The 23,223-nt window shown below is 40.8% G+C and overlaps 1 protein-coding gene across 5 annotated transcripts in view; it reads left to right on the forward strand.

The window, feature by feature from the left end:
* Window positions 1–23,223, forward strand: part of LOC144374727 (CD5 antigen-like) — a 52,021-nt gene continuing 28,798 nt past the window's right edge. For 2 of the 5 annotated variants that reach the window (XM_078037475.1, XM_078037472.1), the window contains exon 1: window positions 7–121. The gene's annotated coding sequence lies outside the window, so the exon portion shown is untranslated. Of the gene's footprint in view, window positions 122–23,223 lie in introns of all 5 variants that reach the window. The other 3 variants (XM_078037474.1, XM_078037470.1, XM_078037473.1) reach the window with 2 other exon arrangements.

A 23,223-nucleotide genomic window follows, 5' to 3' on the forward strand; every position in this document is an offset into this window, starting at 1 on the left:
TAAGGAGTTGACAATACGCCAACTCTCTCTGATAAGGAGTTGTCCTTCACAGACCACAGCGGAGCCAGCGCCATCATGTAATGGCGACCACAGTCCACAGGAACGGCTCACCACAGTAAAGGTCTTTCACTTCTTTTGTTAGGTTGATTTCCAAATATTTTAAGTTTTTTTTCAGGCTATTGTGAATGGGGCAGTTCTAATTTCTCTTGTTTAGTGAATTCATCACGGATGTATAGGAATGCATTTGATTTATGGGTGTTAATTTTATATCCTGGTACTTTGTTGAATTCATTTATTAGTTTTGGAAGTTTTCTGGTGGAGTTTTTTGGATCTTCTAGAATAATGTCATTGGCAAATAGTGATAGTTTGAGTTCTTTTTTTCCTATTTGTATTCCTTTAATTTCTTTTTTCTTTCTGACTGATCTGACTACAGTTTCAAGGGCAATGTTGAATAAAGGTGGTGAAAGACGGTATCCTTGTCTTGTTCCAGTTTTTAGAGGGAATGCTTTCAAATTTTCTCCATTTGGAATGATGTTGGCCTTGGGTTTAGCATAGATAGCTTTTATAATTTTTGAGGTATGTTTCCACTATAGCTAGTTTTTCTAGTGTTCTAAACATGAATATCCATTTATGTATTTTTGTCAAATGTTTCCTCTGCAGCTATTGGGATGATCATGATTCTTGTCATTACGTCTACTGATGTGATGAATTACATTTATTGATTTCCATATGTTGGACAAACCCTGCATCCCTGTAATGAACCTCACTTGATCGTGGTGCACTATCTTTTTAATATGTTTTTTGTATATGATTTGCCAGAATTTTATTGAGAATATTTGCATCTGTGTTCATCAGGGATATTGGTCTGAAGTTTTTTTTCCTTGATGTGTCTTTGTTTGGTTTGGGTATCAGAGTGATACTAGCTTCCTAGAATGAGCTTGGAAGTGTTCCCTTCTTTTCATGGAATAATTTGAGAAGTATTGGGGTTAATTCTTCTTTGAAGGCCTTGTAGAACTCAGCTGAGAATCCTTCTGGTCCTGGGCTTTTCTTGATTTGTAGGCTTTTGATGGCATCTTGCATTTTATTGCTTGAGACTGAGCTGTTCAAATTGTGTGGTGTCTGCCTGGTTCAGTTTAGGTAGCTCATGTGTCTCTAGACATTTGTCATTACCTTCAAGATTTTCTATTTTTTTGGAGTATACATTTTTAAAATTATTTCTAATTATCTTCTCTATTTCAGTAGTGTCCGTCATGATATTTCCTTTTTTTATCATGAATTTTAGTAGTTTGAGTTTTCTCTCTCTTTCTGTTCATGAGCATGACTAAGTGTTTATCAATTTTATTTATTTTTTTCAAAGAACCAACTTTTTGTTTTGTCATTTTTTTGACTTGTTTTTTTTTTTGTTTTAATTTCAGTGATTTTTAGCTCTGATTTTAGTTATTTCCTGTCTTCTGCTGCCTTTGGTGTTGATTTGCTTTTCTTTTCTAGGCTTTGTGATGTAATGTAAAGTCTCATTGTTGACTTTCTATTTTTTAATGAATGAGAGCCATACAACAAAGTTTCCTCTTAGCACAGCCTTCAGTGTTCCAGAGATTTGGGTATGTTGTGTCACTATTCTCATTTACCTCTAGGTGTGTTTTTATTTCATCCCTGATTTCTTCTGTTACCCATTTGTCATTCAATTGCATATTATTTAGTCTTCAGGTATTAGAGTAGCTTCTATTTTTTTATTGTCATTGATGTCTAATTTCATTCCATTATAATCCGATAGGATGCAGGGTATCATCTATTTTTTTTTGTATGTGTTAAGAGTTGCTTTTTGGCATAAAGTATGGTCTATTTTAGAGAAGGCTCCATGTGCTGCTGAGAAGAAAGTGTATTCTCTCACTTATGTATGAAATATTTTACATAAGTCTGTTAAGTCTAAATCATTGATCGTCTTATTTAGTTCCATAGTTTGTTAAGTGTTTGTTTGAAAGATCTCTCTAGTAGTGACAGGTGTGTTAAAAAGTCACCCAGTATTATTGTGTTGTGGTCTATTTGATTACTGATGTTGAGAAGGGTTTGTTTGAGATAGGTAGATGCTCCCTTGTTTGGGGTATAAATATTTATAATTGTTACGTCTTGTTGATGTGCAATTCCCTTAAGCAGTATGATATGTCCTTCTTTGTCCCTTCTGATTAACTTTGGCTTCAAGTCCACTTTATCTGACATGAGGATAGAAACCCCTGTTTGTTTATAGGATCTGTGTGAGGGATATGTCTTTTTCCCTCCCTTCACCTTCAGTCTGTGAATGCCTTTGCCTATGAGAGCTTTGTCTTGGAGATAACATATTGTTGGGTCTTGTTTTTAATCCAATCTTCCAGTCTGTGTCTTTTGATTGATGAGTTTGGGCCATTAATGTTTAAGGTTATTGTTGAGATATGATTTGTGTTTCTGGTCATTTTTGTTTATTTCTAGTTTTTAATTTGAATCAGTTTCTCCTTTGATTGACCATTCCTTTAGCGTAGTTCCTCCCTTCATTGGTTTTCACTTTTTTTTCCCCATTTTATCTTCATGGAATACTTTGTTGAGAATATTCTGAAGTGCAGGGTTCTTGGTTGTAAATTTTTTTTAATTTTTACTTATTGTGGAAGTTTTTAATTTCATCCTGAAATCTGAAGATTAATTTTGCTGGTTATAGGATTCTTGGTTGGCACCCATTTTCTTTCAGAGCTTGGTGTGTTTTTTCGGGACCACCTAGCTTTGAGGTTCTATTTTGAGAGATCAGCTGAGATCCGTATTGTTTTACCCCTATATGTAATTTGATGCTTTTCTCTCACAGCATTTAAAATTCTATCCTTATTCCGTTTGCTAGGTATTTTCATTATAATGTGCCTTGAGGTGGGTCTGTTGTAATTTTGCACAAATTGGGGTCCTTACAGGACCTGTAAGCCTCTTGTATTTGATTTTTCCACTCTATTCTTTAGATTTGGGGATTTTTTTCTGATATTATTTCATTGAAAAGATCATGTATTCCTTTGGTTTGCATCTCTGCACCTTCATCTATCCCCATTAATCTTAAATTTGGACTTTTCACTTTATCACATGATTCTTGGAAGTTCTGTTCATGGTTTCTTAACATCTTCTCCCTGTGGTCAGCTCTATTTTCAAGATTACATATTTTGAAAAACCTAAACTCTGACACATGGAATAACATTAGGGTCTACCTCTACCTCAGTTTGGTGAGCAGTTTGTTACAGTTTCAGAGTTTTAACAAAAGATTAAAATTTTTATGGTTGATTATTTCTTTGTTTTTTTCTTTTTCTTTTTCCCCCAGTACTAAGGCTTGAACCCAGACAATAGGCGTAAAAGGCAAGTGCTCTGTCACTGAGCTACATCCCCAGCCCTTTTTATTTTATTTTGAGACAGTTGCCCAGGCTAGCCTTGAACTTGGGATGCTCCTGTCTCAGCCTCTCAAGTAGCTAGGATTATAGGCATGTACCGACCGCTGCGACCAACTTCCAGTTTTCAGCTAACACTCTTCATTCTCCTTAGTATTTTGGGGGTTAATGTATGGTAAAAATGAACATAGTGGATGTAAGCACAATTTAGTATTGAAAGTGAATAGCAACATTCCATCCCATTTTCTTTGATTATTCCTGCCCCTGAAAAACCTAAGGCAACAGGGTATTTGACCATATGATATTAGAGAACACAGCACAACACATCATTTTTGAGAAAATGCCTACTGAAAATGGGCTTGAAACTCTGGATAAACGTATTCAGCATTTCTATGCCAGAAGTATTTTCAAAATTGTCAGGTTTGATAAACAGAGAAAAATGGAGTAGTTTGGCTTTTGAGCATATCTGAAATAAAAAACTATTATTTTTATAGATGGGCATTATAATCGGAGTTATAGAACAACACTGTTTACATAATTTATTGTAAAAGAGGATTTAAATAGGACGCCAAACTCTTTAAGATTAGAAATTACAAGCAACTGTATTGATTAGTGTGCAGCCTAGAGTGGTAACCACTAACTCATTCATCACGGTTCCTTATTTTTTTGTTTTATTTTTTTTGATGTTCAAGATAGCTATAGTGTTCTCTCATATTTCTGCATTTAATTTCTAGCTCAGGTATTACGAGCCCACTCACCTCAAGAAGAGCTCTGATTTTCCAGTCAGGAAAACGCTTGTTTCAAATTCTTTAATCTCTGGGCCCAATACCGCAAGAACGCTCCTGTTTGGGCAGTGGACTTGTGTGTTCATATTCTGCTCACCATCCGATGTATTGTTAACTTTTAGTTTATTAAGTTTGAGAATAAAAGAGTTTTACCTGCACTTCAGATCAAAACCTTGAAGTATCTAGAGTACTTGAAGGGAAAGTACAAGGCAGTTTCTTATGATCTTATTTAGAAAAAGCTATAAATGAAAAAAAAAAAAGATGCTACCGATTTGCACCTTCCTAAATACCACATTCAAGAGTATTTTAGCAGCAGTTTATAAATACTCAAAGAAAGCCAGAATCTATTTTTTTTTTCAAAATACTTTTTTTCCCTTCCTTTTAAAAGTTTGTTTTTGGTCTGCTTCCAAATACACATCTTAACATACCCTATATTAACTTAAGAGAAAACATGTTTTTCAGCAAAATGCTAAGAAAATTTTGTAAGAAAAAATTGTAATGTGTCATAAAACCTCATGCCTACACAAAGAACACACAGGTCCAATATTATACAACTCCTGGCTAGGTTGAAATCTACTTAGATAAACTGGTAAGCACTTAGCCAAACATTCCATATCCTGAATCCCTAAACTTGGCATTTCTTGATTAAGCAGTATAACAAGATTATATATAGTATTTCAAGATACTAAGACAATGGAATGCTATTTTCAAGTATTATATACTCTCGTCAAATCTCCTATACACAGATTTGTTAGAATGATTGGAGTCCAAGGAAAGGCAAGACTAAGAAGATTCTATAAGTAGCACACCAAAATTTCCTGTACTCACAAGTTAGGATAAAGTGTTATTCAGAAATGTTTAAATCCATCTTTGTGATTGAATTTTTTTTTTCCTATTACATTTGGAATTTTCAGTACATTGGATTGGAATAAATATGGGAAGTCCAACAACTTTTTATGGCAAATCACATTGGATGACATCATAAGTTCTTGCTGCAGGAACGAACATTTCAAAATTTTATAGTTACCGATGAGTACACATATTGTAAGACCTGTTATTCTGTGAAAATGAACTCTTGTACAGTTGCCACTATGGCAGATATACACATTGGCAGTTCATAATTCTTTAGCAAACAAATCATTTCTGACTGCAGTGTGTGTGGTTTTTAAAATACGAATACTAAAACCAGCTGTTTCAAATTTTCAAAAAAAACAAACAGTACATGAAGCACTATGTATTTTATTTATGTCGTCTCTCCCACTAGAATATAAGTTTCCCATAGGCAAAGACTTTCTCTTCTGTTTACTGTCAGATCATGCAGGCACCTAGAGCCCCGAACACACCAATGCCTAATGCTGGTGGAAAGAACGAACACGGTCAGGGTATGAAGGTCCCGTCTTACTGTAGCGTCACTTCGTGGATTTGCAAGGGGATCACAGCTCAGCTGCGATCAGGCTCCATGGGCTACTTCAGATCTGCTTGGGAAGGGCTCTGGCTCTAGAAAGGAGGAAAAAAGATGGTGCAAATCAATCACTGGCAGAGAACGGTGCAGCCTATGCAGAGGAGATCCACAGGAAGTAAATATCGGGTACAGAATCAGTGCACAACTTCTGCGGTTCAGAACGAAGCTGCTGTGGCTTCCCAGAGGAAGGGAAACACTTCTGAACTGAGAGAGGCCAGCCCTGAAGGGGGAGCCAAGTAACCCTGCTCTCCCTTCCTCACTCCTGGGACAGAAGGCGGTCCTGAAGATCTTACAGAAGCACTGATAAGTTTCCTTTTAGTCTGTCATCCAGGGACAGAAACCTGGATGAAGGAGAAGTAGCCGTAACTAGTGAATGGGATTTCCAGGAATGAGTTAGATCACTTAAAAGGGTTACTTCTCAGGCAATTATCACTGACTTCCCTTCAAAGGGAAATAATGATTACATGCTGGATGCTGAATACAGTGTCTGTTTTTATTAGCTCCCAAGTTAAAAGCCTGAGCTATCGCCATGTCCTACATGGAATCCAGAGTCTCACTCATGCTAGGCAAGCGCTCTCCCACTGAGCTACATCCCAGCCCTTAACTTTTGATGCTAGTGCAGGATGGTGATTCTCTGAGGCTGAAGTAGTGTGGGGGCATGGGACCCGAGGCTGTGTATCAATAATTGGATACCAGAATCTGGGGAGAAGGTGAACTTTCTGGACTGCAGATCTTGGAAGCTCAGGGAGACTAAATTGTTCTGCTTTCTCTTTTTTCTTCATCTCCTACCTACTACTTACCTTTGCTTACTCCTGACACGTCCAGCTAATTGAGACAAATTTCTCTGGCTCTAGATTATTCTCCTGTGCCTGTACTGGAGCATATGATCTCCATCAAAAGTCTTAGGGAGGAAAAATGATTGAAAACCATTCATTGTTTTTTAAAACTTGCAATTCAAGGCTCCTCATTGGGTACGGGGAGCTACCAAGGCTAAAACAAATCTATAAACGACTCTTGGGTGGGTCACACCTGCTGGGAAGAATTGGGCCCTGGCTTATTCCTTCTATTATTCATTGAATCTTGTTTGCCTCTATTTTACAAAGTGAAAATGGTTTTTTTTGTTGTTGTTGTTTTTGTTTTTTTAGATTCTAGGCTGCATCCTGATGTGTATGTTTCATAATGATTTTGGCTGTGACTCTGATGTGGTATTTAAGACATCCGCTGTTACCTCATGTCACTGTACACTGCTTCAAATATCTTTGTACATCATGACATTTATTTTCCTCTTGAGGGTATCTTTCTAAAATGGGATGACTGAATCAGAAAGAATTAGAACAAATCTTTTTATATATATTGCAAACATTTTTTTTCCTGAAAAACAACATTTTCTGATGCCACTAGCAATGTTCTTGTTTCCAAATGACCTATGATCATTGCATTTTATCCTTTACACTTATTTTTGTTAATTTAACTGCATTGTGCCTAGGAAAATACTGAAATGTAAATATACATGCCCGTCCTCTTGTTCCTCTTTCTAAGTAGAATCCTTTGCTTGCTCTGCTCAATGTCTGGACCTGACCAAGACAATAATTGGAACAGAACTCGAAACAGAGCTGAGAGTGCAGTGATTGATTTCCTTGAGAAAGGGTACAGAGGTAATGGCGAAAGAAAAAAAAAACTAAACAAAAGAGCGAAGCTGGTTAGAGATAGAAGAGGTGGTGGAAAAACAGAGCTAGGGGAACTAGATTATTTCAAGAGCTTTTTTAAGTGTTGGAATGAATAGCTGCTGTGCTGAGTGTAATTTTGAGAGAGAAAAAGAAAAGGGATATCAAGGAAATTTGGCTTTGCATTATTCAATGAAATTTCTTCCTTTTTAGAGAGTTGGGAAAGAGATATCCATGGTCTCTCATTTATATATAAATAAGTAGAAATATATACCCATTGCACTGTTACGGTCTTTAACGTACCCTCGCAAAGTTGAAGGGATATTGTAGAGAAAACTGTGAGATGTTGGTAACAGCCCTGGAAGACACAGAGCAGGTGGACCTGGGTGTAGTGGGTGGAGAGCTGGAGTTATGTTGTTAGGTGAGTTCATTGATGTGAAGGGAAATAACTCCCTCTGCAGGTCAGATGTGTTGTGTTTAAACTTGACTTCCATGGATATCCAATTTTGTCATGAATTCAATCTTTCCTAGAAGGAGGATGGTTCCCGGATCTGTGATACTGTGAAATATACTTGTGGTGTTTGCCCTCACTTCCTGACACACCACTCATTGACATCTCTGAAGTTATGGTGTCTTTTCATAGGCTAATGCGCTGCTTGCTGGCTGGCAGCCCCTAGGTAGCCTCACGGTGGAGCAGGTCATCTGAAACACCAAGCCAACCAAGACCGTAGTCCCACATCCCAACCTCAGGGGACAGGAGAGGGGCTAAAGGTTAAGGTGATCGCTAATGGCCAATGATTAAGTCAGTCGTGCTCATGTTTGGAAGCCAATGTAAAACCCGAAAAGAATGAGGTTCAGAGAACTACTGCTTAGCTAGGCACATGGAGTTTCCCCGAGTGGCATACCTGAGGAAGGCATGGTAACTCGCCTCTTCTCCCACACCTTGACTGTGCATCTCTTTATCTGTATCCTCCGTAATATCCCTTACAGTAAACTAGTAAATTTAAGTGTTCCCTGAATTCTGTGAACACCTCGAGAAAATTAATCAAATCCAAGGAGGAAAACCTGATTTATATTCAAGTAGTCAAAGCACAGATAAAGTGACCTGGGGCTTGTGATTGTTATCTATAGTGTGTGTGTGTGTGTGTGTGTGTGTGTGTGTGTGACAGTCTTTGGGACTGAACCTCAACCTTGAGATCTGACAGTATCTCCAGGTCGGCAGCATCAGAACTAAATTGGATTAGAGGATACTTAGCTGATGTCTGCTGCTACAGAACTGCTTGCTTGCTTTCCTGTGGAGAGACACCCCTACACCATTTAGGGTCACCGAAGTCCTCTGCGTGGATTGAAGGGCGAAAACAGACTGCATTTCCAACACAGTAGCCCTTTGCCCCAACCCTACAGCTAAGACCAATCCCTCTGGGGACTGAGTGGCTGTTATGAGGTGCACCCATAAATAAAGTTTGGTTCTATAGTTAGGGGTCATGTGTTACCCTAAACAGGAGAAGTTCAGGGAATGTGTAATAGAAAAGGAAGAAAAAGGTCCTAGTTGTGAGTATGCCCCTGAGGTCGACAGATTAGCCAAACTGGGAATACTGGGGATTAAGTTCGTCCTCCCAGGTTCAGTTGACGCCTGCAATGTACCCACCAGTGTCACAGATTTGGTAACAAATCCAGGACTTCACAAGATGTGGGAGGGTGAGAAGTGTGGAGAAGAGCGACATCTGCTGGCCCACACTGGGAATACAGCTCTGCGAACACGCCATCTTGGTGAGGACAGAACGGATCTCATTCCTGTGACAGCAGCCAGATACTCCAGTTAGTGTGTTTTTGCATCAAGACTGTTACAAATTTCCAAAAGCTAAAGTTGTCTAAAGCAAATTTGGCAGACATTTCTAGGCCAAGTCAGTCGAAATGACAGCAAAATGAGGCAGGAAAGAGTCAGGTGAACCCACTGAGAACAAGATCATATCAAAGACGAGGATGAAATTAGAAGTTGAAGGGACCCTAAGTGATTCCGTTTGATTTTGAAAAGTGACAACAATTTCAATGTGTAAGAAGTTAGCAGGGGCAGAAACTAATACGCAAAGTATTCATCCTTTCCCCCCATCCTTGCTTTTTACAGAAAATTCATTTTCTTTTCATTGCTCAGTTAAGCTGATCAATATAATCCAAGGAGAGTGTGAATGGGAGTTTTGGAGTGTATTTGAGGGTGTCACAGGCAAATATACAGGATTTTCAGATGCTTATGGCATAAATGTTTTCAATGTGTCGATTAACAACAACAATAAACAAAACACAATACTTAAAAATTAAGTTTATGTTAATGAACATTTAATAAGTACTTATAAAGGGGGATATTTATAGCTTAGTTAATTAAATTTCCTAGACAGCTTCCCAGTATATTTATAAATTTAATGCACCATATTTGATTTCTTCACCAGCAAATTGTCTAACAGATCTTTTCATGTACTTAGGTAATCACAAATCAAAGAAATTGCATTTACATAGTGACTACTAAGTTTTTCTCATGATGTTTGCAAACAGTAAGATTCTTTTTATAATTTTCAGCCTAAAAATCAAAATTCTGTTGGAAAACATTTTCGTGCAAGTATCTCATGGTTTAGTTTACTTAATTGGTCAAGAAAATAGATGATTTCAACAGTGAGAGAGGTATTCAGAGCATCATTCAGATGGGCTGGGAGAAGACTGTGCTGCTTTGCAGTGTTTGCTCCATGTTTACCCAAAGAAGTTTCCTATCTGAGCTTTGGAGCTTTGACTCCGTTATGATATGGATTTCTCTAAGGGTCCTTTCGCTTTCTGCTGTTCAAAGCATCTAACAAGTTGGTTGTCATACATACCATTGGGCATTTTTATAAATACAGAGATAAGATTTCTGCCCCCATTGAATTTGGTTACTCTGTGGATTCTATTCTTGGTGATATCAAACAGAAAAAATAAGAACTTGCATAAACTATTAAAAGAAGGGGAAAATGAGAAATAAATTGAAAGGGAAAATAAAAAATAGGAGTCCTCATTTCCATATCAGATTGAACCCATGGAATATTAAAGAAACTAAGCTCTCTTCATGAAATATGCCAATAGTTTAGAGTATTTGGGTCTGTTTCCTTAAAGTATAATGGATATTTCTTCTTAACTAGGGAACTTTTGAAGAATCACGTGTAAAACCTATTTTGGAGCTTAAATAAATATTAATTTTCTTCTTTTGAAAACCTCCGAGAATTCTTTTCTTTTTTTCCCCCTCGGTGCTGGGGATTAAACTCAAGGCCCTGCATACACTAGGCACTCTACCACTAAGCTATCCCCCCAGGCCCACTATTCTAAATCACTTGTTTATTAAACATTTTAGACTTAGAATTTCATTACTAATTTATTAAGTACTCAGATATACCAAATATTCTTGACTATGTACTCAAAATATTAACTATACAAAAATATTTCTCCAGTAGAAAAATATTAATGACATGTATTTTCTTTATTTCAATATCCCAATTCTTACTTCATTGAACTAGAGCCCCTTCATCACTAAAGGAAAAAATTTTTGCATTTTGATATAATTTAGAGTTACACAATATTAGGCATTTGCTGAATTGGTAGTTACAGGCACCTAGAATAATGATAGCTTTGACATGTTAGAAATGTGTTTTCTTTCACCGAAAAAAGATCCATTTCTGCCAAGATGAAATCTTTTTAGAGAGGTTCACAATTGGTCATGCAGGTCCCTTCTGCTTGATCTGTGATATGGTCCACCCCTCCCTGCAGAACCTTTATTTAGTGAGCCCGTGGCAGCCCCATTGTATCTCCCGTGGGGACCACATTGAGAACAAGGAAGCCAATGGGATGGAGGATGACCTGAGGCCTACGAGAATATGGAGCCCCTAATGGATGTCAGCACGGAGGGGTGATTTTGCTGCAGTTCAGTCGCCATGATCCAGAAGCCGACATGGATAGAAAGTGACTGTTGAAGACCAGGTCCCCAATGTGTGCCCTCTTGCACTGCATAAATGCCCCTGATCTTGGAGTCACATCCTCATAAGTGAGAAGGAAAACTACTGGGTCAAGCCAAAAAACTTAAGAGATATAGCTGAAATTAACTTGGACTGGAAAGGTTAATGTCTCTTTACTTATTTGTCAATAGGTCCGATGGAGATCAGAGATAGCAATTACCTTATCAAAATACTAAGAAAGTTGTCATTGTTGAAGACTTTCATATATTTTTACCCAGGGCATCTGATTACAAATCTCATTGGACAGCGATCTTCTAGAATAATTTTGAGGTCAGTATATTGCCTGGTAATTAAGATTAGCATTTGGATTGGCATTAACATAGATTCTAAGCTATATTAATTTTTTTTTTTTTTTTTTTTTTTTTTTTTTTGCAGTGCTGGGGACAGAACCCAGTCCTTTCATGCTAGGTAGCACTGCACTACTGAGATGCACCCCAGCCCCAAGAGATATTATCAGGATCATCGATTTTCTCATGTGATTTTTGGATTAGATAAGCTAATATTAGAAAACTTACTTTTACATTTATGCTGACTTAAGGATCACTGTAGTTGTAAGACAGTGGTTCTAATTTTTTAAGGCGGTTTAGGTGAATTCTAATAATAGAGTGTGATTACACTTATAAGGAGTTTTAGAGGTAGCATGGGAGCTAGATCTAAGTATAGAAAATGCCAAAGATACCCTTGCTTAGGATTGATGCCTTGACATTTGAATATATTAAAAAACATTGGCTTCAATTTTAAGGCTAAGAATGGTATCAGGTGTTGACTCCTTTAGGTTTATAGCAACAGTAAAAATGTCCGGATGCAAACGTTCACTTTATTGTCTTCTTGGCGTTGTACTGAGACAAAGAGAGTTGAAAGACAACTTGTCATGCAACCAAATATCCAATAAGTTGGGATCCAGTTGAGAGAGCAATTCGAGTTGCCAATCATGGTTTCAGGGTTACAGATGAGTAAACGGGCTGATAAGTGGTGGAAACAGAAAGTGTGTTAGAAAGTTCAAGGAATTAAAAGCTGTGCTCAGAAGTCTCGATGGCAGCATTCAACATGTCAGAAACAAAGCCGTTCTGGCCAAAGACCAAGCCCAGGTCGTGAGACTGGGCGAGGGTGAAGGTGGAAGTTGCAGAAGCCGAGGAGAAGAGGATAGCACTGAGGGACTTGGGCAGCTGGAACAGATGGCGTGGGACTCAGTGGGAGGCAGAGTCCAAGGCTGTGTGGAGGTAGACACTTGCCGAGACCACAGTGCTATCTGACACACATCGGTGTGGGAGGCACTCTGCCGGGCACTAAATTATTTGGCACCAAGGTAAACTCCCAACCACAACAATATTTGATAAGTTCCCAAATTTCTGGTGATAGGAGCTCCCCCAGCTCACACCTGGGTGAGATGTTATGCTCCCAGTCACCCCCTCCCCATTTGATTGTCCTACTTCCAGTCACCTAAAGGAGGAGGGGGACTTACAGAGCCCCCTAAGCACCCTTCCTTTTACCTAAATTTCTGTGGATCCCATATGTCAGTTACTAGGCTGTGGGCTCCATGGGGGGAGGAAACCATCTCAAATGCTCCCCCCGCCCTTATATTCCTAGCACTTGGCCTCAAATATACAGTTGCTGAATCAATGAATGAAGGAATAATTGTATTGGCAGCCAAAGAACCCCACAAATCTTTAGACCCACCAGAAATGGCATCTCTTGGCTGTGCTCCTTGTCCATTACGGCCACAAGGGCTAATATGGGCTGGGGGAGAGGGGGAGGGTTTCCGGGAAGCGTTGCCATGTGACCTATTAATTGATTCTGCATTATTTATGATTAACTGGCTGTTATTAATGATTTTTTTTTAAAAAAATCACTAAATATCAGAGTTGTTTATTGAAAAAAAATTCTCATTACTCACAGGAAAGACGTCCTAAGGAGACCTCAACTTCCACAGCGACCCTGTCAGTCAGGGGGCTCTCGTGGATGCTGAGGAGCACACAGGACCCCTGAGCTGTGACCTCCTTCAACCCACAACAAAGCCATAATGGTCTCCTATTCCTCAGGTATCTGCAATGAGGGATCCAAAGAGGACAGGCAATGGCAGCCCAAAGAGTAGAGTCCACGGGGCAGAAACCCTGTCAGTCTGGCTGCCTGTGCGTATGTATCTGTCTGTTTATGTCCTGCTGGTCTGTCAAGGTCTCCAAGGAGACAGAATAACTAGGATGCATGGAGGTGAGATGGGATAGGTAGGTGATTGATAGATGACAGATAGATAGATAGATAGATAGATAGATAGATAGATAGATAGATAGATAGATATGGATGACAGAGGCTTATTAAACAAATTGGTTCACATCACTATGGGGGTCGAGAAATTCCATGGCAGACTGCAAGCTGGAGACCTGGAACGCTGCTCGTACACCCAAGACCAAGTTGGAAGCCTTAAAACCAGGAAAGTTGATGGTGTCATTCTCAGTTTGAGACCAAAGGCCTGATTACCCAGGAGGATGGAGTCCCAGAGCCAGAAAGCCCAGAGTTCTGATGTCCCAGGACAGGAGGAGAAGAGCGTTCCAACCCTGGGATGGAAAGAGGGAGAAGCAATCCTTTCTTTCCTTTTTTGTTCTATTTAGGTCCCTAGCTGATTGGACAATGCCTGCCCACACTGAAGACTGGTCTTCCCCACTCGGTCCACCCGCTCACACACGCGTCTCCTCTGGAAACACCCTCACAGATACCTCTATCAGTTAGCTATCTAGGTGTTCCTTAGTCCTGTCAGGGCAATGACTAACATTAACTTCTAAACAGCTGCTCCCATGGTTCGGGGGTGCTCTGCCCTGGAATTCCACCCTGTGCTCTCCTGGACTTCATTGGAGTTATCCTTGAACACAAGCATTAAGGCCCAGAGGCCCAGAGCCTGGGCTCTGGAGGTGGGCAGAGCCCATTTCAGTGGTGATTCAGTCACTCTCTAGCTGTGTGAGCTCCATCAAGACACCTGGGCCCTTTCTCCACACTCCGGTTGCACGGGATTCACCCTTCCTTTGGCCGGGACAATCAGTTTCCATTTCTGCCTTTTACTAAATACACATCGAATTCATCTGATCCTGCTTAACCCACCTTCGTGCTCCTCTTTTCAATGGAAATTCAAAAGTGGCAGCAAAGCCAGTTAAGATGTCGACACCTCAGAGAAGCACCAAGCAGGGGGCCTGGCTCACACCCCAGTGCCTTGGCCTGGCACAGGCCCCGTGTGCTAAACTCATGGTGAGGTCTGAGAGAGCGCGGTGAAGAGTCCACATTCTGATCACGTCAGAATCAGTGGTTCCGGGGAGGGCCGTGGGGGGAGAGGAGCCTTCTGGGAAGCTGGCCCCAGACTGGGAGGTGTCCCTGAGGTTACTGGACGTCACTGCACTCTGCTGCCCCTGCCTGGGGGGAGGGGTTGTACCAGTGGTGACATGAGAGTCCCCTAAGGAATCACATGCACAGCTCACCCCGGTGCTTCCTCCCCAGCCTTGGGAATACTGAGCCGTGAAATTCCAGTCCCTCCTCAGCAAGGGGATGATGGTTTTCCTTATGTGATCAAGTGGACCGTCTCTGTCCTACCCAACCCCAGTTTCTCTCTTCGTGAGGACCTGCCAATATTTTGTGTACCCACGTGATTTTGTCCCATGTTATCTGGGTGTTAGTGTCTGCTTCCCGTGTTTCTCTTTTATTAACTGGGATATGCCACTCTTCCTGGAAAAGCAGCTGGGAGTGGAATAAAGAGATGATCATTGTGAAATCTATCACAACTATTGCACTTTTGTAAATCAATTGAGTCATGTATTTTATTCCAGTTTCCCCTCCTGGACCCAGAGGAGGATGCCGTCTACTCCTCTAACTGTTATGGCTCCTTCAATCTGGAGCCTTTCCACAGTGTTTGTTTTTTGCATATCAGTGGCATTTTAAAAACTATTATCCCCTTGTCTGCATTTTCTTTTCTGTTTTGAGGATATGTCTTATTGTTGTTTTTTTAAAAAATATTTTGTTTTAGTTGTAGTTGGACACAATACCTTTATTTTATTTTTATGAGGTGCTGAGGATTGAACCCAGCGCCCTGCACATGCCAGGCGAGCACTCCACCGCTGAGCCACAACCCCAGCCCCCAGAATGTGTCTTAATTTGAACCTGATGTTTCACATGAATTCTCAGCCAGAAAACTATGAAGGTGATGATGCTGTTCTCCATGCTGAGACTCATGATGCCCTTGTGCTCCTTAAACAAGGTCGATGTTCGTCATCCAGTTCAGGTGATGTCGTTTCCCCTGATAAGTCATTCCAGGGGAGAGACATTAAGACCAACAAGCCTCGTGCTCTGCCTCACACATTCACTCTGTCGGTTGCCTAAGCCCATCTTTACCATGAGGGTGACGATGTGATGATTTCCCGTCCTTCGGCCATCTCTGAACATTTGCCACTTGGTATTTATTTAGCATTGACACTGTAAGCAAGAGTCTTCTCTTTTCCCTCTTATGAACTTTGGAATTAACCTAACTCAATGATGAGACATCTTAACCAAAAACGTGGTCGTCTTTCCGCGTACTCAAGTCCACTTTTGCGATGCACCAGAGTTGAAAAGGATCCTGTGTTTATGGAGAACCCTGTGGAACGCGGCTGCCAGGTGGTTATCCAGCTTTATCTTGGATACCTGCGGTAATGGGGAACACAGTATGTGCTGTTGGAAAGTTCCCATGTGAGTAAACCTCTCTGCTCCCCCAGACCTACAGATGCTCATGTGTGGCCTGCGGTTTGTATGGAAGGTGCAGTCCTGGGGCCTGGGGACACACCTGGGCTTGTAAAGTGTCTGTCAACTCGGACGTTCACAGAGGCACTAGAGGAGAGCCAGGTGCCCTGTGGAGAGCATTGGTCAGAGCCGGGGCCTGTCCCCATCCGGGTTGCTCACCTGGCTCACGGGCTCAGACGAGTCACCTGTGATGATGGGTTCTAGATTCTGGGAGGAGAATAATATCTACACCTGGACCTTTTCTTTTTCCTTTCTTTCTTCTTCTTTTTTTTTAATGGAGAGGTGGGGGCAGGGCTAAGGGACCATAAAAGCTCATTAAACTTGAAGCAGAGAAGTGTTCCTAGGAGCACCTGCCTGGTATCAGGAGACCTTTCAGTCCCAGGGTGGAGGACGCTCTCACTGCTGCCCAGCGCTTCCTGGATCTCTTCGCGTTGAGGTCTGTTTAAAAGCAGGGCGTGAAGGGCTAACTGACCTGGGTCCTCCGAGGGCGGGGTCCAGCCCCTGGAGGCTGCTTGCTGGAGGGAGAGGCTCAGTGGACCCGGGACCAGCCTTAGCTGTGGGAGAGGGGACCCCGACCTCGGTTGCCTTCTACATCGATTCCGACACCCAGTACTAATCCTCTCATAAGCCCTCCATTTCTCAAGGATTTCGCTCCTTTTCTTTGACCTAAAAGCTCGAGACCTTTAAATGAGGCCGGAGACCCTCCACCCTGAGCTGCAGAGGCCCAGCCTCCGGGCCTCTCACCTTCACCTCCCTGGGCCTCTCCAGTCCCCCTGCTCCTCTGCCCTTCTGTCTCCTTTCTCACTTCCCTCTCCCGGACGGTCTCCTTGCTCTGTGGTTCTTGATTCTCGGTTCTTACTTTTTACCCACCTTCCTTCCTTCCCTCCACAGTTCTTCTCTCTCGGTCCCTCCTTCAGTCCCCAGGGAGGGTCCTCACCTGCATGTCGCCCCGCCCCGTGCAGGAGAGCAGGCTGGGGACGTGCCCCGTCTCCAGGGAGGGGCCTCAGTCACTGAGAACTGCCTCAGAAGCCACTAGGAATGTGGGGACAGGCCCACCCCAGACACCTCCTTCCTCACTGCCCTCTGCCTCTTCAAAATACAGGATTGGGGATCCCAGGCCCTCTCCTCCAGGTTCTTCTTCTAAATTAATTTTCTCTCCTCTCTCTCTCCTCCCTCCCTCTCTCCCTCTCTCTCTCTCTCTCTCCTGGAGATTGAACCTGGGAGTGCTTTACCACTAACCTACATTCCCAGCCCTTTTTATTTTATTTTATTTTTTTAAACCGACTCTTGCTATGCTGCCCAGACTGATTGGCCTTGAACTTGCAATACTCCTGTTTCAGACTCCCAGGTCACCAGGGTGACAGGCATGTCGCCACTGCTCCCTGTCCTGCCTTGCAGTCAACAAGGCACTCTTCCTGATTTTAGTGGGACTACTCTTAATGCTTCCTCATGACGTGTTGGATTTAGGTAAATGTATGTTTAACATGTTAAGAAAATACCCACGATTTCCTATTTTCTCAAGAGATTTTGTGCAGAATGGATGTTGTTTCCTCAATGGCTGTTTTCATCATCTGTGAAGGTAATCACGTTGATCTCTTTTAATTCTATTTCTATGGCAAATCACATTGATCTACTTTTCAAAAATAAACCATCTTCAAATCTCTCGTATAAGCCTTGCTTGCTTGGTCATGGTGTATTTAGGTTATTTATTAATCTCGATTGCCTAGGCCACTCCCCGTGCTCCAAAATGGATCGTTTGACAGGCCTTTGTTCTAAATTTAGACCTTATATAAGATTATCATTTTCATATGAAGTAAAGCTCCTGCTCTGGTTACTCCAGAGTAAACTATTTAATTCAGGAGCTTATGAGAGAGAGGGAGAGAAAAAGTAAATATGGATCTGCTCTGGGATGGAGAAATGTACCAGGGTATTGTCATGTCTTATTGGCAATATCTTGCCCCGGCAAAGAAGGAATTCATTAAAAGTGGCTGAATCCATGTTCTGTGATGAGATGTATATACGGGAACACAAATATACATCTTACCTAGCAACTAAGTATAAGATTTAGTTGCTTTTTGGTGTATAATTTAGTGTTTCCTCGCTTAGAAAATGTTGAATTCTTCTTAATTAGTTTGACCAGTTATTTTTCATTACAACGCTCTTGGAATTCCATTATTACGGATTCTTCTGATCATCTCCTGTATGATGGATGGACATTCTCCTTCCACACTGTGTGGGCTGGAATTGTCTCTTCCCTTAGGTCACGACATTTACTGCTATTTTCAGAGCACACTGCTATCTTCTAGAAGGAGAATGGAATGGAATAAAAAGATGAAATCATATGAGTTAAAGGCCACAACTATGTGGAGGAGTCCTCGGTGTTTTGCATCCATTATTAAAAAGATAAAGATGGAATGGAAGTAGAGCCTTTAAATACAAATGACCAAGGATGTGTTTGACCTTCCTAGTTATTTCCACACTTAAAATAGTCTTTTTTTTCATTTTTTTTTATTCATACACTATAAATTTAGCCAATATTACTTAGTCTGTGTTCTGTTGTTATAACAGAATATCTAAGACTAGGTGATTTATAAAGAAAAAAGTTCATGGTTCTGGAGACAGGAAAGTTCAAGATCATCTGGTGAAGCCCTCCTTCTGTGTCTTAACATGTCAGATACCGTCACATGGGCAAAGGGCATGACAGAATGGCAAGGGGTGGTTAAAGAGGGGACCTTGCTTTATAACAACTTGCTCTTGAGAAAACTGATCCATTTCAGTGAGAACTAATACAATCTCACAAGAAAAACATTGATCACTCTTAGAGGCCTAAGAACCTCTTAAACGCCCATCCCTAGTACTGTACATTAGCAACCAAATTACATGTTTTGACAGGAACAAACTACATCCAAATAATAGCAGTGTATTTGCAGGTTAGCAACTGTCTGTCAATCATGGTGCTAGGTTCCACGTAAAGACAGGTGTGAATAAACCCTGACTTTTGCCAAGATAAATACTCATTAGGGAAAGGCAGAATCTTGGCAATGCTATAGTTTAGGTGACAGGAAAAAAATTATTTATAGTCTCCTTGTAATTTTTAGTGTAATAAAGAATTCATCCTTCTTTAATATGCTTGAAAATACTGCACTTATTAAGGGCTCGTAAACCTGACTTATCAGTTATCTATCGGCACGGAGCCAATCATTTTGAAACAATCACTGTTTATTAACTCTTGCAACAACCATTGTTTATTTAGTCCATAATTTCATAGGTCAGCAGCTTGGACCGGGCGTAGCAGAACCGTTCTTGTCTTAGCTGGGCTCACTCTGCAGCTGGCTGTAGGACAGATAGCTACCTCTGATTCTCATGAGTTGGCTGACTGTCAAGGGGGGTGGGGCAAGAGTGGTGGGCCACCGATCTCTCATCATCCATCAGCCAACTCCATGGTATTTCCACACAACAGAGCTCCCGAGAGCAGCCGTAAGTATGCAAGTACTTTCCAAGACTCGGCTCGCAGCAGCATGTTTGCTACCATTCATTGGCCAAAGCAAATAGTAAAGGCAGCCCAGATTCTGGGGGTAGAGAAAAACACCATCCCTCAAAGGGAGAAGGTTTCAAGACAAATTGCCCATGAGGTCTGGGCAGGAAGATTTGTGGCCATTTTTGAAATCTGTAATAGGTGACAGAGCTGATGAAAAATATATTTACCACACATTCATTCATTCATTCATTCATTCTCTATCTCTCTCTCTCTCTCCATCCTTCCTTCTACCTACCTATCATCTATCTACCTGAGTCAGGGTGAAGGTCAAGGCTTATTTTCTACCACATTGTAAATGAGAACATTAAGGAGAAGCAAAACGTCCAAGGAATACTTATTTTGCCTTTTGTGGTGGGGGGAAGTGATATAATTTTCTTCTCGATTTTCCTTACTCTACAACTAATAACACCTACTTTGCTCGCATAAACTGTGAACTATGATTTTACCATGCATCGTATTGAAGTTTTGACAGACCTAGGAAAATAAGTTTCAGTCCACGCGTGTAGGAAAATAAGCCGCAGACCATTTATGTAGGAAATGCTCAGAGATGGGGACATTGCTTTCTGCCCTTGTGAACTTCTAGACATCTAAGATAAGGCCAAGAATTTGCTAAAAATGGATTAGTAGTAAAGAACTCCTTTTAAGAGGTTTTTATGTGTTCCATTTTCCTCCACCATCTCTCCTCAGACTAAATGATGGAGGCTGCAGAAAATCTCTTTGTGTACAAAGATGAACGCCTTCTTTCTGGAGTTGGGAAGGCCTTGGAACTGCTATCTGACTCGCATCTGAAATTGTCTGAACATGAGCAAATGGCTGGAGTTCTCTGTAATAACAGCGTGAAAGCACAGTGCGGCATGAGCAATAGCCGGTACATTCAGAGTTTGGCAGGAAAGATACACATTTCCTGTGGTCACTGTGAACCAGATGGGACCACCTTGAAGGTGACCTTGTGCACAAGGATGCACAGAGGATGAGGTGACCTCAACAGAGATCTTCTCGTCAGCTTTTACCCTTATTATTTCCTTCATTCTGTTATTTTGACTTTATGTGAACTTTTTCTAGGTTAAGATGTAAGTAGAGATATTGAATTATAGATCTTTCTGCTTAAGCATTTCAAGCTATGAAAATTTCCCCTCAGCTCTGTGGTAGCTGCTGCTATCCACAAACTTTGACATGTTGTGCTTTTAATATCTAATTCCCCTTGAGATTTTTTTTCTTTGATCCCTGGCTTATTAAAAAAGTGTGAACTTAATTCCAAAATATCATGAATTTTTCATTGATATTTTCACTCTTGATTTCTAATTTAATTCCTTTGTGGTCAGAGAATTTTCTTTATGATGATTAAAATCCTTTGATGCCCATTTTATAGGCTCTATAAAGAATGTGACTTGAATATACCCCGTATACGCTTGAGAAAGGCATCCTGCATTTGCTGAGTGCAGTGTTACATAAAATCTATTAGATCAAGTTTATTGGTTGAGTTGCTCACATTTTCTACATCCTTATTGATGACTTCATGGTTTTTTACATGCAGTAATTAATTTCGTGGAGGTGAGAGGAAGGAAGATGAGCCCGCAGAGGGAATTATGTAGGTCCCAAAGAGGAATGACATATGGAAACAGACTTCTGTCCAATCACTCCATCGAAATGCTGAGAAACTGAATCCCACCAGTGAGTGCAGGTTAACTTCTCAACCAAGAGAGTCTTCAAATTCTGTATACAATCCAGCTTCTCCACAGATACAGCTCTCTAGTCTTGGTACACATAAGCAGAGCTTGAGGTAGGTAGGTCTCCACTCTTTATCTGATCTAACTACTATGTTTAGGGGCCTGTCTCATTAGAGGCAGGGCCCCACCACGCTCTCCATAGAATTGCCACATCTTGGCATAATTGAGGGTACCTAGTAGGTGCTCAATGAATGCTGAGTGAATCCACGAAACTCTGAATCCATGAAACGCTGCTTACTTACCTAAGTCATTGGCCAGGACACATTCAAACTCTTTGACTCACCCAACATCTTTATCTATTGAGAGAATTTGGACAGTTTGTCAGGCCTATCAAAAGGCTGATCGAAACAAAACTAAAATATAATTTTAAGCATTCATGTTCAGTTAGGAGAGCGTGGAAAGAATTTGGGCCCAAGTTGTAGGAGGTACATGTGGAAGATTCAGGTGGAACTAGAACTGACTCTCGGATCTTTTTCCCTCCTGCACTCTAGGGGCAGCCTTGGGACCCTACATACTTTGGTGCAGTCTGTGCCCTGTGCATCTCCTGGGTGGGTTGGGAAGGTGCCATTCACTTTATGCTCAATGAGATTGACTCCTTGGAGTTGTGCTCTGCAGGATGCCTCTATAAGGATGACCCAGGTACAGGAAAAAATTACCCTGCATAAGCCTTGCCTGAGTAGGTCAACAGCTAGGCTTTCTCCTTCAAGGGAAAATAAAAGGTTTTGTGTATACCAGCAGAGGGCAGTGTACTCTCACCAATCCTTGAACTTAGGCAGAGCCAAGTTTAGAAACAAACGTATCATCCTACCAGCTATGGAAGATTTAAAGTTGATTCAGAAATATGTGTGTGTGTTTCTACAATTGTGAAATATAATTTAAATTATATTTATTTGCTAATAGGTTACATATTTATATAGTTTTTAATTAAAAATGGATAAGATGGCATGCACTCTTATCTTGAACTATTAAGTTCCCACCTTTGGGAGCAACCTGTCTTACTAACTGCTTAATAACATTTTGAAGAATTTTTGAAGAATTTTTATGCATAAGCAGCTAAGTACACACATTTGCTTCTCTTACCTTTTTAAAACGGTGACATGTTAGGTTAATTGGAAAATCTCTGGGAAAAATCCATAGACATTGTAGTGCATCTTGTTTTCTTTAAACAGTAGTTCTTAGAGATCATTCTAATTTGGTATACAAATTATGTATTCATTTTCATAGTAGAATACTATTTTTATGTCTTTTTTTTTGTACCAGAGGTTGGTCTCAGGAGCACTCATGCACCAAGCCATATCCCCAGCCCATTTTTGTATTCTATTTAGAGACAGTCTCACTGAGTTACGTAGCACCTCACCATTACAGAGGTTGGCTTTGAACTCAGGATCCTCCTGCTTCAGCCTCCTCAGCCACTGGGATTATAGGCATGTACCACTGCACCCCGCGCAAAATACTGTTTCATATTTCAGAATACTGTTAACAAAATTAACCTTCCCTCTGCTAATGAAAATAAAGATTATGTCTAGTTGTTACCTATTTCAAATAATGATGCAGGGAATGAGTTTGATTATTTGCTCTCTGTCACGTGAGCTCCATTAGCAAAGGGGTTTTGTCTGTTATTCATTAATGTATCCCAGTGCTCACAGAAGTACCTAGTGCATAAGTTGGATGATCAATAAATCATTATGGAGCTGACCCATTTTTTCACATGCACACACACATGTACACACATCCATAATCTGTCTACACCTGGATCTATTTGGACCACAAGGTGCCTATTCACCCTTTAACAGAGAACTCATACCTGGCACCAAGAAGATCCCTAATATTCTTTTTGTCCTGTACACATTCCTCACCCTAGAACAACTTCCTTCTGGTTTTTAT

This window comes from Ictidomys tridecemlineatus, unplaced genomic scaffold (genome assembly GCF_052094955.1).
Source record: "Ictidomys tridecemlineatus isolate mIctTri1 unplaced genomic scaffold, mIctTri1.hap1 Scaffold_844, whole genome shotgun sequence".
Classification (NCBI taxonomy): Eukaryota; Metazoa; Chordata; class Mammalia; order Rodentia; family Sciuridae; genus Ictidomys; species Ictidomys tridecemlineatus.